Raw genomic sequence first — 14,464 nt, forward strand, 5'->3', positions numbered from 1 at the left:
CAAAGATGAACAATGACACTAAAATATCACAAATGTCGTGATTTCTTTTCAAATAAATCAGCCTCCGTGCTTCATGATTTTGTTCCAGTGACATTGTAAGCCCTCAGCACTGTAATACTTCTTATCCAGCTAAAATGCTAACAGAATGCACAAAAACAAGTTCCTTCTAATTAAGTAAGTGGACCACTTCATAGAGCACTTGTCTTTTATATGCAATAGTATAAAATCAATATTGGTAATACCACCTGCATTAGATTTATAATGGCAGTTAACAATAGCAAAGGTACAGCTACGATGGGAAACTGCTGACAGGAAATGGAGTTTCAGGAACAGGCCTATCAATTTTGATCAAATCCTGGGTGGTCCCTGGTGCTTGACCTCCAAAGGATTTATTGTAGAAATATAATGAAATGATATTCATCACATTATATATTTACAAGCTTTCAGTTACTCACAAATAAATTAACTTCCAAAGGGAATTACCCACAAAGGTACAAGGAGAGTTTGGACAAACTCAGATTGTTTTCCCTGGAGTATTAGAAACTGAGGAGAGACCTGATAGAAGTTTATATCATTATGAGAGGCATAGATAGGGGAGATAGTCTTTTTCCCAGGGTGAAATGTCAAATACTAGAGAGCATAGCTTTAAGGTGAGAGGGAGAAACTTTAAAGGAGATATGCAGGGTGGGTTTTTTATAGAGAGTGGTAGGTACCTGGAGCACACTGCCAGGGGTGGTGGTGGAAGCAGACATGATATTAGTGCTTAAGAGGCATTTAAACAGACACATGAGCATGCAGGGAATGGAGTGATATGGATCATTTGCAGGCAGATAGCTTAGTTTAATTTGGCATCATGGTCAACACAGACATTGTGGACTGAAGGGCCTGTTCCTATGCTGTACAGCTCTATGTTCTATGTGCAACAATACAAAAGAATGACAAAGCAGTGATGTAGTTACGATGAGGTTATTGAATTTCAGTTACAGAATTACCCTACAACATTCAGATTCTCAATATTCCAAGTAAAACAGTTAAATAACAAGCTGTTATACATTGGGAAGATCACCAACAAAGGATTGAGAAGCTGAATAAGCTTTCAGCAGCTTATAATATCACATAATTTCCACTAGCACCATGCAGAAAAATAAAGTACAAAGATGAAAATATGTATATTAATCACCTACTCAATAAAGCATTTTAGACTGACTTAACACTTAGAGATATTTGTCACAAGTGATAGATGGGTGGTGGTGTTCTGTGACCACCTTCAAGCATCTTCAGGTATTGAAGTAAACAATAATTTTATTTTATATGGATGCTAAGCAGCATATGTTATGTCCCTCATTCAATATTTTAATAATGAATGAAATGTTGGTGTTAAATGTCAATCATTGGTGCCAATCTATGCTCTTGAAGCAAAAAAATCACTATGAGAATCAGCACCGGGACTGCAGACACACTGAAAATAAAAGACTTGTATTTAAGTCACTCCTTTCACGTTCCTTTGAGGACAAATTAATATTTGCAAAGTTTGCAGTCACTGCTGTAATATAGAGAATGGGGCTATTAATTTGTGCACAGCAAGCTCCCACAAACACAGTGTGATAGTAATGAGATGAGCCATTTTTTAATGTGGTTTTAAGGTATACTGTATATTGGACAGAGTACTAGGGAGAAATTCCCTGATCTTTTTCTAAATACTGCCATGGAATAATTTCTGTCCAGCTGAGAAAGTAGGTGACCCAAAACTCATTAAATTGACAGCAACTTTAACACTGTAGCACTCCCTTGGGAGTTGGAGAAGAAGTGCTTAAGTGGTTGGATTGGGACACAGGCCAACAATCTTCTGATTTTTGACATGTGTGTGACAGTCTTAAATATTACTGAATCCAATCGCCACTCTGCATTGCTCTACACAAAAGGAATAAAGCTCTACTTGCTTTGATAAATTGTGAGGCTGGGCAGTGGGATTAGTTTGGTGGTTAATATGAGAAGACCTCAATTTCCATCTTGAAACCTTGCAGCCTAACAGCATGAACATTGAATCCTCCCACTTAAGTAATCCCCCTCCCCCTTCCCCACAACCCCCACCCCCACAATGCTTCTTCTCTTCTTCCCTTTCCTAGCCTATCTCTCTTTGTTCTAGCCCCTTATTTTTCCTTTCTCTCCTTACCTTTGACCCATCCCCCGGTGGATCTGCTCTCCCCTCCTCCCCCACACCTGCCTATCACTATCTCTTACCTGCATCTACCTATCACCACCTTGTGCCCATCCTTCCACCCCTCTTTTGTCCACCTATCACTGCTCTGCTTTTCTCTCCTATATATTGGGCTTCCCCTTTCCCTATCTTCAGTCCCGAAGAAGGGTCCTGACCCAAAACGTTGACCGCCTGCTTTTCTCCATGGATGCTGCCTGGCCTGCTGAGTTCCTCCAGCATCATCGTGTTTTTCATCTAACTCTCCTCACTTTCACACTGCCTGAAGAGGGCATTTTAAATGTTCAAAATGATGCTAGTGAAAAAAGTAAGTGATCCTGCTGATTGCTTCATTAATAACTATTACTGCATATGTAATTTGTTAGTTTCAACTGTACTACCAAATTATTTCTCTCTACAGGGCTGGAACCAACTGCTGATCTGTGCTTAAGACAACCAATATCAGATTTGAATAAAGACATCTGGTCACTGAAAGCAATTCAACAATCACATTCTACTGGACCAAGGATCTATATTCCAATTCTGTATAAACAAGTTTGACAATGGATTTCAACATTGAAAAGAAAGTAACATCATATTTTAATGTTACTTTCCATATTTCAGTTAATTCTCCACTTTGTGCTGAGATATCTCTCCTCATCCTTCTCCAACTACCTGTAGACTCCACCATCCTCCTCCTTCACCTCTCCATGGCTCCATTTCCTTTGCAGGTGTTGGCAGAAGATTTCCTGCAATGGCTTCTTTCCACTTCAGTCCAGCATAACATCATGGGCTGAAAGGCCTGATCCTGTGCAGTATTGTTCTATGTTCAATGTTTTACCTGGTGTCTCCTACAGAGTCGCCTGATCTGGATGCTTCTTAAATGTTGTGAGAGTACCTGCCTCCACCACTTCCTCAGGTAGTACATTCCAGACTCCAGATCTCTGTGTGAAAAATTTCCCCTCAGATTCCCTCTAAACCTCCTACCTCTCACCTTATATTCATGCCTCTTGTTTTAGACACCTGCAGCAAGTGAAAAAAGGTTCTTATTTCTACCCTGTCTATCCCTCATAATTTTGTATACCTCCTATCCGTTCACCCAAACATTGCAGCAGAAGTGGCCACATCATCAAATGATTACACTCTGAATACTCACTTTAAAATCCCCAGTACTAGCTTCTTTATCCTTGTCCCCTCCTATATTTTCACTGCATGCTGCTTTTTGCAACATCGTCCTGCAACACAGTGTACTTCCACATGTTGACAACAGCCAGCTCTACCAGCCCTCCTCCTCTAAGCGTCTCTTTAAAACATCTTGCTGCCTGCAAGGAGTTTGTATGTTCTCCCTGTGACTGCGTGGGTTTCCTCGGGTGCTCCGGTATCCTCCCACGTTCCAAGAGGTACGGGTTAGGAAGTTGCGGCCATGCTATGTTGGCATCGGAAGCTTGGCGACACTTGTGGGCTGCCCCCAGCACACTCTACACAAAAGATGCATTTCCTGTGTGTTTTGATGTACATGTGACTAATAAAGAAATCTTATCTTATCTTATAAATCTGAATGGCTCTTCTGGTTCAGAGTCAACATTTATCTGATTAGACTATTGTGGAGGACCTTGGGAAGGTTTGCCACATTAAAGGTACAAGAGGAATGTGAGGAGTTATTAACATAAAAAGTAGCTTTGAGCACAACACTGAAGTAATAACAATAATATTTATTTCTACTGTTCAGCTGATCCTATCGGATTATTTGGTCCCAACTGATTAATTTCACTCCTGTCTTTCACTTGACAAGAGCAATCATGAGATAGATGAACAAATTATCCTTCAACCCACTGACTCTGCTCTGTGATCTAGCTGAGAGGGTCTGACCTCGCAAACCGCTGTTGTAAGGATGCTTGCACAAAGTGCCTTGCAAACATTGGTGTCCACTCTTTGTGAGTGTACTCCAGTGATAATGAGGAGGGGTAAGTTCTACATTAAGAACTACAAGCAAAAGGAACGAGCTGCTGGAGGAACTCAGCAGGTCAGGCCAGCATCTGTGGAAGCAAAGGGATAGTTGACGTCTCAACTTGAAACCGAGTTCCTCCAGCAGCTTGTCTTTTGCTTCAGATTCCAGTATCAGTAGTCTCTTGTGTCTACATTAAGGATTACATTTTGGTTAAAGTATTTCAGATTTTAGAAATCCCATCGCTCAATTTTACAATATTGAGATTTCAACAGAATTTTTTGCTCTGAGGTAAACATTATTTCAAAAGTTCAAATGAAATTAATGAAAAAGATTATCATTACAGTATCTCAACTACTGGTTATTTGATTCATTGGTTATGTTCAACTGACATCACTTCTGGGGCATTTTTGTGGCTTTTCTCATCTGGGCTTTGTGCACTTGGTGTACTGCTGCAAGAGAGCTGGCCACATTGTCAAACAACACTCTGAGCTCCTCTCATTAAAGTTCCCTGTGTTGGCCTATTGTGATATAATTTTATTCTTGCCTCCACCTATTTTTATGTTTGCACTCTGCTATTAATGTCTTTCTAGCCCCTCTGGTTCAAAGTCTATGTTTATCTGATTAGGCTCTAATGAAGGGTTCTGGGAAGAGTTGCCACAGCAGCTGCTATGTGAATGCAGGTGTTTATTAACATGTTGGAAAAATAGCTTTGATTTCAACATTGAAACAAAAACCATTCTATAATTAATTTATTGCTACAGTTTAGCTCATTCTGTCGGATCCATTCATTTGAAAAAATTCAGGTTGAGTTTTGCTTATTTATCTTTATTTCACTTCATTGTTATGTTTTTCCTTAATTACCGTAGTTTGATGTATTACTAATTAGTTTAAAAATGTAAATTCATTTATCATTTTCTTAAAAATGTCACTGAATATAACAGGTATTTAAATTTCATTTACAACAGTGAGCTGTCAAGGGCACCGTGGCTGAGCTGGGGCCAGGGGCCAGGGGCCAGTTCTGGCAGAAGTAGGAAAGGCTGATTATCTGAAGTTGTTCAATTCAATATTTTAAGTCCAGAGGGCTGCAATGTGTCGAGACAGAAGATAAGATGCTTTTCCTCAAGCTTGTGTTGGGGCTTTGTTTGGAACAATATAGGGAGGCCAAAAATGGGAATAGACTCATGATTTTGAATCTAGCCTGTTTACATCATCATTTTACATTTGCAAAAGAGTTTAAAGAATCTTGCAGGAACAGGAGAATTGCAGATGTAGAGAAAATTTTGCAAATAGTATACAGGAAGTAGTTCTAATAGAAATAAGTGGTCTTGGAACATTAAGAACATAAGAACTGTAAGAAAATAGGAGGGAATAGGTCACTTGGCTCCTTAAGAATATCTTGCCATTCAGTATGATCATGGCTGATCTGTCCCAGGCCTCATCTCCTTTTCTGTGCCAAATCACCAAAGCCTTTATTCACTGAAACTTCCAAAAAAATTATCTCCCTTGTCTTTATCTGCTCCTGATGACATGGCCTCCACTATCAGGAGACTCAGAGATTCAGCAGCCACTGTGAAAAGTAATTCTTATGCACCTCAGTTTTAAACAACTGCCCCCTTTTCTTGTAGCCATATCTCCTTGGTTTTGTTAATACCTGTCCCTAATGTTAGCGATTGTTACAAGTTCTTCCATACTATTTGAAACTAGTCTATTGGATATCTTTGGGATATTTGCAATTCTCCACCATGAAGAGTAATGCAAGGTATTGATTTAACTTATTCCTTGTTTCCTGTTATCAGTTCTCCAGTCTCACCCTCCTGTTATTCATTCCCCAGTCTCACCCTCTAAGGGTTGCATACTTAACCTTGTTACCCTCTTAATTTCTATATATCCATAGAAATCCTTATGGTTTGTTTTGATATTATTTACCAGTTTTCGCTCACAATCAGTTTTCCCCCTTATTAACTTTTTAGTCTCTCTTATTAACTCTTTAGACTGGTTTCTATAAAGTTCCCAGTTCTTTGATCAACCATTAGCCCTTACCACGTTGTATACTTAAGCTTTTGATTTAATATTTTCCTTGATCTCCTTTGTTAACCACCGATAGTTCAGCTTTCTCGCAGAATCCTTCTTTCTAATTGGGATCAAACTACACAGACATGATTCTTTCTATGTTTCCAGTGTCATTAGGACAATCGAACATTTGGAGTACACAAGGTTCGGCACCTCCATACAGGTTTAAATTTCCAGGAATCAGCAAAGATGTAGATCTCTAATGTTGAAAATGAGGTAGTCAGCAAACTGAAGTTATCAGTCCGAACCTACCCAATCACAACTGAATGATGAGTTAACCAAATGAATTGGCCAAATATTTCTCTTGTATGTTGATAGTTGGTGCTTGTTGTTGAATAGTCCGGAATCAAATTACCCAGAGAACTGCAGTGAGATTTTAAAAAAAGGTGCCTTATTTTAATTTCCTGCTTCATTGCCCCAAAAACTGCATTGTGCAAATGAAAACTGTTTTGCAATTTGTTCCTTTCCAACACTTTAAGCATAATTTAAATATGAGGGGTTAACTTGTGACTTTTTCTAAATAGTGCAAGTAAGAACTTCAAGATGATGTCTGAATGGATTTCTATGTTACAACTACACCTACTCTTCAAAGCAGTTCACTGGCTGTAAAGCACTTTGTGATATTTGAGGTCATGAAATGCACTGAGTAAATGCAAGTCTTCTGACATACAGCAGTTAATTCCTGTTGAAAGCATATAGAACAGGCAAATCATAATGTCAGAAGGAGACACAGAGACTGCAGATGCTGGAATCTAGAGCAAAAAACAAACTACTGGAGGAACTGTGGAGGGAAATGGACAGTTGACATTTCAGGTTGAGACCCTTCATTTGGACTGAAAGAGGAGAGGGGAGTAAGCCAGTAGAAAAAGGTGAGGGGAAGGTGTGAGGCAAGTGCTGGCAAGCGATAGGTGGATCCAGGTGAGGAGGGGTGATAGGCAGATGGAGGAGGGGAGAGTGGGAATAGTGACAGAGGCTGGGGGGGTGACAGATGGACGCAACAAAAGGCTGCAAGTGATAGAATCTGACAGGGAAGGAGATGGAGAATGGAACCAAATAAGGGAGGTGGGGTGGGCAGGTGGGAATAGTAGGGGGAGGGGACCCAGTGGGAGGAATGTGTGGGTGATGGGCAAGTGGACATGTGGAGGAATGAAAGTGGGTGAATTGGGGCTGGGTGTGTGAGTGTGTGTAGGAGAAACTGAGAGAGAAAGAGACGGAGAGTAGGTTAGCTGAAATTGGAAAATTCAATACTCATGCCATTGGTTTGTAGACTACCCAGGTGGAATATTAATTGCATTGGTTAACAAACCCAGGTTAGTTAACCAATCTAATGGTTCTTGAGGATGGAGAAGAATTCTATAGAGCCACTGTCAAATTTATATTGAACGCAGATTACTGTTAAGTGGCCCATAGTTTGGTTAGGTTGTCACAGTCACAAACTGCAAAATTTCCAATATAATCTTAAATGGAACTGTTTAATTTCTGTCCAAAACAGCATTTTTACATGGAAAGGTAATTACTAATCAACATCATCAAATGAAATAAAGATGAGCTATGAATTGTATTTCACACACTTTGACCCCAGGAATTGCTTTCTCTCTGCAAAGTTTTCTTTGTGTCTGTCTTGCCAAGTTGACACCCATTTCTTCTGTTTTTTTGATAAAACGTTGTGGTGTCAGCCATTTTGCCAAGAGCAGCACTCCCGCCACACAGAGATGATGAAGATGTTGGTACAATGCTGCCAATCTGAGCACTCAAACAGTGGTAGTGGTCGATCTATACTTCTGTAGATAAGAAGTGCAGAGTTTTTCTCAGAAAGGTGACAAAATCTCCCAACATTCTCACACCAAGTATTGCTTCAGATGTATAAAGGTACACTGTTTACATGCTCAGCACTGTAAGTACAACATAAATTCAATTTGTCCTCCACATCAGTTAAATATAAGTGGTTCATACACATTCCCTCCTCTTCCTTTGTCTTCATGGACATTGGATCAGGGTCTGTGAAAACCTCAAGAATTTTTTTGGAGTTCCATTTAACAACTTCCTTAAGGACCTTGTGTATCTCCACAAAGTTTTCTCCTCACTGTGAGAAAGGAATGCCAGGACATGCACTGCAGGAGTCCAACTTGAATACCTTTGTAAAGTGATGATGAATGTCCAAGTTGGGATGTTTCGACAATGTGGACATGAAAATCATGTGATGATGATGCAAAACCCCTGCCGCTTGATCCCTGACAACTGGCATTTCCCACCACACACAAAAAGAATGGGTTTGGGGGTGTAGCTGATGAGCTGAGGACACTTTCAGTTATCTAATGATATAAGCCTTCCTACCAAAGCTCCAACCCAATGTCAATGTGAATATGAATATCAATTATGATACATGGTAGTGTAGTAGTTAGCGTAATGCTGTTACAGTGCCAGCAGCCTGGGTTCAATTCCGGCCACTGCCTGTAAGGAGTTTGTACGTTCTCCCCGTGTCTGGGTGAGTTTCCTCCGGGTGCTCCAGTTTCCTCCCACATTCCAAAGACGTACAGGTTAGGAAGTTGTGGGCATGCTATGTTGGTGCTGGAAGCGTGGCAACGCTTGCAGGCTGCCCCCAGAACACTCTACGCAAAAGATATATTTAACTGTGTGTTTCGATGTATATGTGACTAATAAAGATATCTTATCTTATCTTATTCCATAATGAGGATTGACCCTTTTCTGCAGCCAGTTTTAAGTGCATTAGCTGATTCCTAGAAACTCTGAACTGTCATCAACCCAAAATCTCCAAGAATGAACCAAAAATGACTGTCAGATCTTTGCTCCTTCAGCTGCTGAGGTTCACTTTCATCATCAATCTGAAAGTTCTTCATGTCTGACTAAAATTTTGTGACAGCTAACAATTTTTCAGTAGCTATAGGATTCCTGCTCAGTCACCAAGTACATTTACAAAATGGAATCTCATTTTATCATTTGCCTCAATATCAGAAAAAACTAACTTAATGCTCACTGGAGCCTGTTATTCCTTATAATGGACTCGGACATGAATATTTTAAAATATATTTCAATGCATATGAAAATTTTGCTCTTTTCCATTATAAAAGAATGTAATCAATAATTTTACAATTATGCTCCTACCTTTAAAACTATGAACTTATCATTATCGACACTTCCTGCTTGCAGATAGTTAAGCAAGAGCAGGTTTACTTAAATCATACTTCAAGGAGAACCTTTCAGTTGGCAAACACATTTCTTCTGTGTCTAAAGTGAGTTAGGAGTTTGAAAATGTCATCCTTAATGTTTTCACCCAAATGCTTCATAAAACCTGGAGGTACTTTTTATGTTAAAGCTCATTTTTGAGATGTGCATGTTACCGACAAAATTGGCTTTTATTGCCTGGATTTAGCTAAGTTGAAAGATGGTGGATAATGTTTTATTTGAATTGATGTAGTGAGGGTCTTCCCACAATGCCATTGTTGGGGAAGGGGTTCCACAATTTTGACCTGGTGATGATGAATGTCCAAGTTGGGATGTTTTGATAATGTGGACATGAAACTCATGTGATGATGATGCAAAACCCCTGGCGTCCGAGTCCTTTTGGATAAGTGGAGGTTGTTGGTTTGGGGGCTGTGGTCAGAGAAGTCTGTGACTTGCTGCAGTCAGTACTAATAGATTGAATCATGTTTATTTGTATCCAGTGCCTCCCTAGGAAACTGCTTCCCTATTCAATATCCAATACGTCCTGGACTTCCATGCGTCCATGGTGAAATGCAGATATCCAAAATGTGTTGAAAGTCAGATGCTGGCACACCTGACAACCTGTTCCATAGCTGGACTCACCAGTGAGCAAAGTGTTGCAACACTGATGTGCTGAAGGCAGGATCTGGATGTGTTTCACACCTTTGCACATGTAGGTTTTAGTTTGCACGGCTAAAAGGTTGCTAAGCAGTAAAAATATCTTAGTAGCCAATTTAAAACCCAATTACATGTTATGCAACCATTTCATGATGCTGCCAGTTTTCCTTTATCTCCATTATCATGGTGACTCCAGACAGCCACACCATTACTTGTTACTACAAACCCTGGGCCATTATAGCCATGGCATGCCAGTGGTGGGGGAAATGAATAGGGTGGCTATCAAGGTATTACTTAGTCTTAGATGATTAGCTTTGAACATTTTTTAATTGCATTCACACACCAAAGTGCAGTGGTGGAGAGGGCTTTAATAAGTTCCAGGGGACCCATTCATCATATGACATTGAGCTTCCAACCTTCTGTGATAGCTCTGCATTTATGTGGCTCAGCTCAATAATATTGCTTGGGTTATTGCTATACATAACCTGACTACTCAGTTTTGCATTATTAGGCTTTAGTCCATATGGGGAAACTGTAACCATAATGAGCATGTTTGGTAAGATCCTCATATTTAAATGGGGTAGGGTTTGAGATATCTATATTCAAACTGGAATCTTCAGAAAGGTAAGTTAAAGGTTTTTTTAAATTAAATGTCCCTAAACCTCCTCTTTTCCCTTCTGTTTCACCAGCCTAACTTCATTGGCAGTGGTAACTTTCCACTGCTTTTCCTAACTGTGCTTCAATTATGTCTGAGCCTCCATAAAAAGACCTGGTGAGTTGTGTCACTGTGGAGGACAGCATCCTCCAGAAAACATTCTCCTTAGGCTGGCTGACCCACTCCAAAGGCCCAAATACCTGCACATCCTGTGGAACCTGACTTCACTTGTGCCACATGCTGAGAAATGGTCATAACACACTGGTCTAATCACTGGCAACAGAAATTTCTTGTAGTTAAGGACCGTACTGGCAAAGTGCAAAGGTGGGGCCATGGGATGGATAGGAAGATCCTTTCTTCTGTAAGACAAATGTAGTTACATAACAATGTAATTACATTTAATTGAGTTAAATAGTTTCAATGACCACTGGGGTGAAGCTCATAGAGCCGCTGCCTCACAGTACCAGAGACTCGATTTTAATCCTGGCTTCCGGTGCTGTCTGTGTGGAGTTTGCAAGTTCTCCCTGTGATTGTCTGGGTTTCCTCTTGGTGCTCTGGTTTCTTCCAGCATCCCAAAGATATGTGGGTTCTCGAGTTAATTGCTCACTGTAAATTGCCTCTGGTGATGAAAGGTGATGAAAATAAATGGTCGGATTAATGTGGGATTAGTATAAATGAGTGGTTGATGCGGACTCACTGGGCTGTAGGACCTGTTGTCTTGCTGTCTCTCTCTTCAACTCTAACTAACAGTGCAAATGATTTTAATTTCATGGACGAGGGAATGTGTGTTCCATAAACTTTATCCTTCATTTATCTTATCTTATCATTTACTTATGCATTTATTAAATATGTACAAATGATTTCAAATGAGATTTGAAAAGCAGCAGCAAACCTTCAAGGTGAGTTGCTGTCAATCATTTCTTCAGTTGCCCCATTTCTTATTCTGCTACTGGTTCTCTGAAACACCATCAGTGACTGTTACAGCCTGAAATTAGATACAACTGGAATTAATATGCTTCTGGCTAAACATGAAGATATCTAATTATGGTGAAATGAGAAATGGGCTGCACAAGAATTGGAGGAAAATAAAACAAAACTGCAGATGCTGGAAATCTGAAGTGAAAATGGAAAATGCTGGAAACACTCAGCAGGTCAGGCAGCATCTATAGAAAGAGAAACAATTAACATTTCAGGTCCTGGATCCTATGTCAGAACCATCTTTGTATCTTTGTTGCAAAGTGCCAAATGCATTTAAATAATTGAAACTGTTTTCTTTGCTCTTTTTTTTAAACTATGATAATTGGGCCCAAAAGCAGGAGCTAAGGATCGAAAGCTTGAAGTAAATTAATAAAGTATTTCTAAACTTTCACTCTTCTCCCTTCTTTTTCCAAAGACACTGCCTTCTTTACCAATGTAATTCCATTTGCATTAGTGCCCTTCCAATACTTCCTGACTCAACAGCAAATGCTGCCTAGCTACCTAAAACTAGAGGGAAGCAGAGTTCAAGCATGCACTTGAAATCCCGCAAAAGGTGAATGGTTTATGATGTAATGACAAGAGCAGCAATGAAACTAATTCTAAGCTGACCTCCTGCTGGAAAGAATGTAAAAATTGAATTTTATTAAAATACAAAGCATCCTTACTATTCATCACAGTAAACATGACATAAATGGGAATAATTAAAATAATTACCATCAATAAGCTAATTATATAAATGCTTACAATCTCGTACCTAAATGAGCATGTACTTTATTACTTCATTGTTCAGCAGCTCTCAATGTTTAAACCTTATTTGAAATGAGGAGAGGTAAACAAGGCCTCATAGGTATGCTTTCAATAATCCACATTTCCACTGGCCATTTCTTGTTCTGCATCTTGTTAGTTGTAACACCAACGATGGCTGTGGGTTTCTGAAGTTAGAGACAAGTGGAATGTTTTTGTCTCCTTCTGTACTCCCGTGATTTCCAGCCAGTTCCTGCTTTGCTACATCTTAACTTCACAACAGATTTGGGAGAAATATCCCATACAATATAGCAGAAGGACTGGTGTCATTGAGATCAAATGAACTAGAGATTTTTAAAATAGACATTGGAGGCTGACTGGGGTGGGTGGGGACAGTGGGAGGGGGGGGGGGGGTTGTAGGGGGAATGCACGATTGTGCAACAGTTGGTGCCGCTACCTCAGCTCCAGGGACCCAGGTTCGATCCTGACCTTGGATGTTGCCTCTGCACTTTCACTCCAAGCCCAAGTTCCTCTTACTGGAAGGGGGTCCACCCATATCTGGCTATTGTAAATTACTTGTTAGTGTAGGTTAAGAACAAAAAAAAATCAAAGGGAAGTGGTGGGCACATGTGAAAGAAAGTTGCAGGGCTACAAGGAATGGGACCAATGGGATTGTTCCCTTGGTAGCCAGCCTGATCCCAATGGGTTGTGTTGTTAGAGGTTTCAAGGGACAGAATACAGATGCTATCTATGAAGAATGCTGGAGGAGATCAGGCAGTGTCATTAGGGAATTGCAGAACCATAGAAATATTTGGCACAAGGGGAAGCCCTTCACTCATTGTGTTCATACTAACTGAAAAGGCCTAATTCTAATCCCAGCTCTTGGTCTGCAGCCATGTGAGCTACAGTTCCATGGTTATTGACCTCTCAGTTAATGGAAATTGTTTCTTCCTATTCATGCTACCAAATATTTCCTGTAATTAAAAAATGTATCCCCAGCTTCATATATCCAAAGAAAACATTACCAGCCGAGCCAATCTTCCTTCACTTCAAGTTCTCCACCCTGGCAACATCCTTGTAAACCTTCTCCAAATTCCTCTACTGCAGACATATCCTTCCTGTATGTGGTGATCAACTGTCTTATACTGCATTTCAAACTCCTCCCTTTTGTATTCAGTGCCTGGGCCAATAAGGGAAAGTATGCATTTCTCCTTAATCAAACTACCTACCAGCTCTGCTAACCTTGGGGATCTGTGACATGCAATCCCAGATACTTCCGTTACTCCTTATTTGCCACAGGAATAAATTGTAGAGGTCATCAGGTTGATGGGTTTAGGGGGCAGTTAGAGAGAAAACAATAGAGCAAAATTATGAGATGAGGGTAGTTAGAATGAGAATAGAGACAAAGGGTAAAAATGTTTGAGATGCAGGGCTGAAGGACATGCTCAGCAAGTAAGACTGTGCTAATGGAGAGAGAAAATCTCAAACAGCCCCCATTCAACCATTGACTGGATGATCGCTACAACCTATCCCCATGGCAAACATGGCCTCACCAGATCATAGATATTCACTTGTCTCATACGTGTCTTCTGTCTATTTGCTTCAAGTAACAGGAGGAAGCCTGGTTAAATCCCTGGGATGTTGTTGCACAAGTAATGAAGATGTGGCACTTTGACAGGGATAAACTGCATCAGAGCTCAGGAGTTTTTTGGCAGACCTGAACTTTGTATACATTTTTGTGAGAATTTTTCTTCATAATTGCAAACCATAGAACCATAGAACCATACAGCACAAAACAGGCCCTTCGGCCCACCATGTTGTGCTGTCCATCAAACCACCCTCACACTATCTAACCCTTGATAGAAATAAACATGATAGAAATGAATCATATATAGGATTAAGTGCACTGATGTCACTTTTTGTAGCTTCCTGTCACTTGTAAGATCATGAGGGGGCATAGGTAAGAAGAATGGTCACTATCTTTTTCCCAGGGGAGGGGAGTCTAAAACGATAGGACATAGGTTTAAGGTAGAGG

General features: G+C 40.1%; 1 long non-coding RNA gene across 1 annotated transcript in view; it reads right to left on the reverse strand.

The window, feature by feature from the left end:
• Nucleotides 1-7,795: 7,795 nt before the first annotated feature.
• Nucleotides 7,796-14,464, reverse strand: part of LOC127575383 (uncharacterized) — a 54,418-nt gene continuing 47,749 nt past the window's right edge. The window contains exons 2-3 of the long non-coding RNA XR_007957044.1: nucleotides 11,600-11,692; nucleotides 7,796-7,993 (exon numbers count right to left, since the gene is read on the reverse strand). This is a non-coding gene — a long non-coding RNA (uncharacterized LOC127575383). The remainder of the gene's footprint in view (nucleotides 7,994-11,599; nucleotides 11,693-14,464) is intronic.

This window comes from Pristis pectinata, chromosome 10 (genome assembly GCF_009764475.1).
Source record: "Pristis pectinata isolate sPriPec2 chromosome 10, sPriPec2.1.pri, whole genome shotgun sequence".
Lineage (NCBI taxonomy): Eukaryota > Metazoa > Chordata > Chondrichthyes > Rhinopristiformes > Pristidae > Pristis > Pristis pectinata.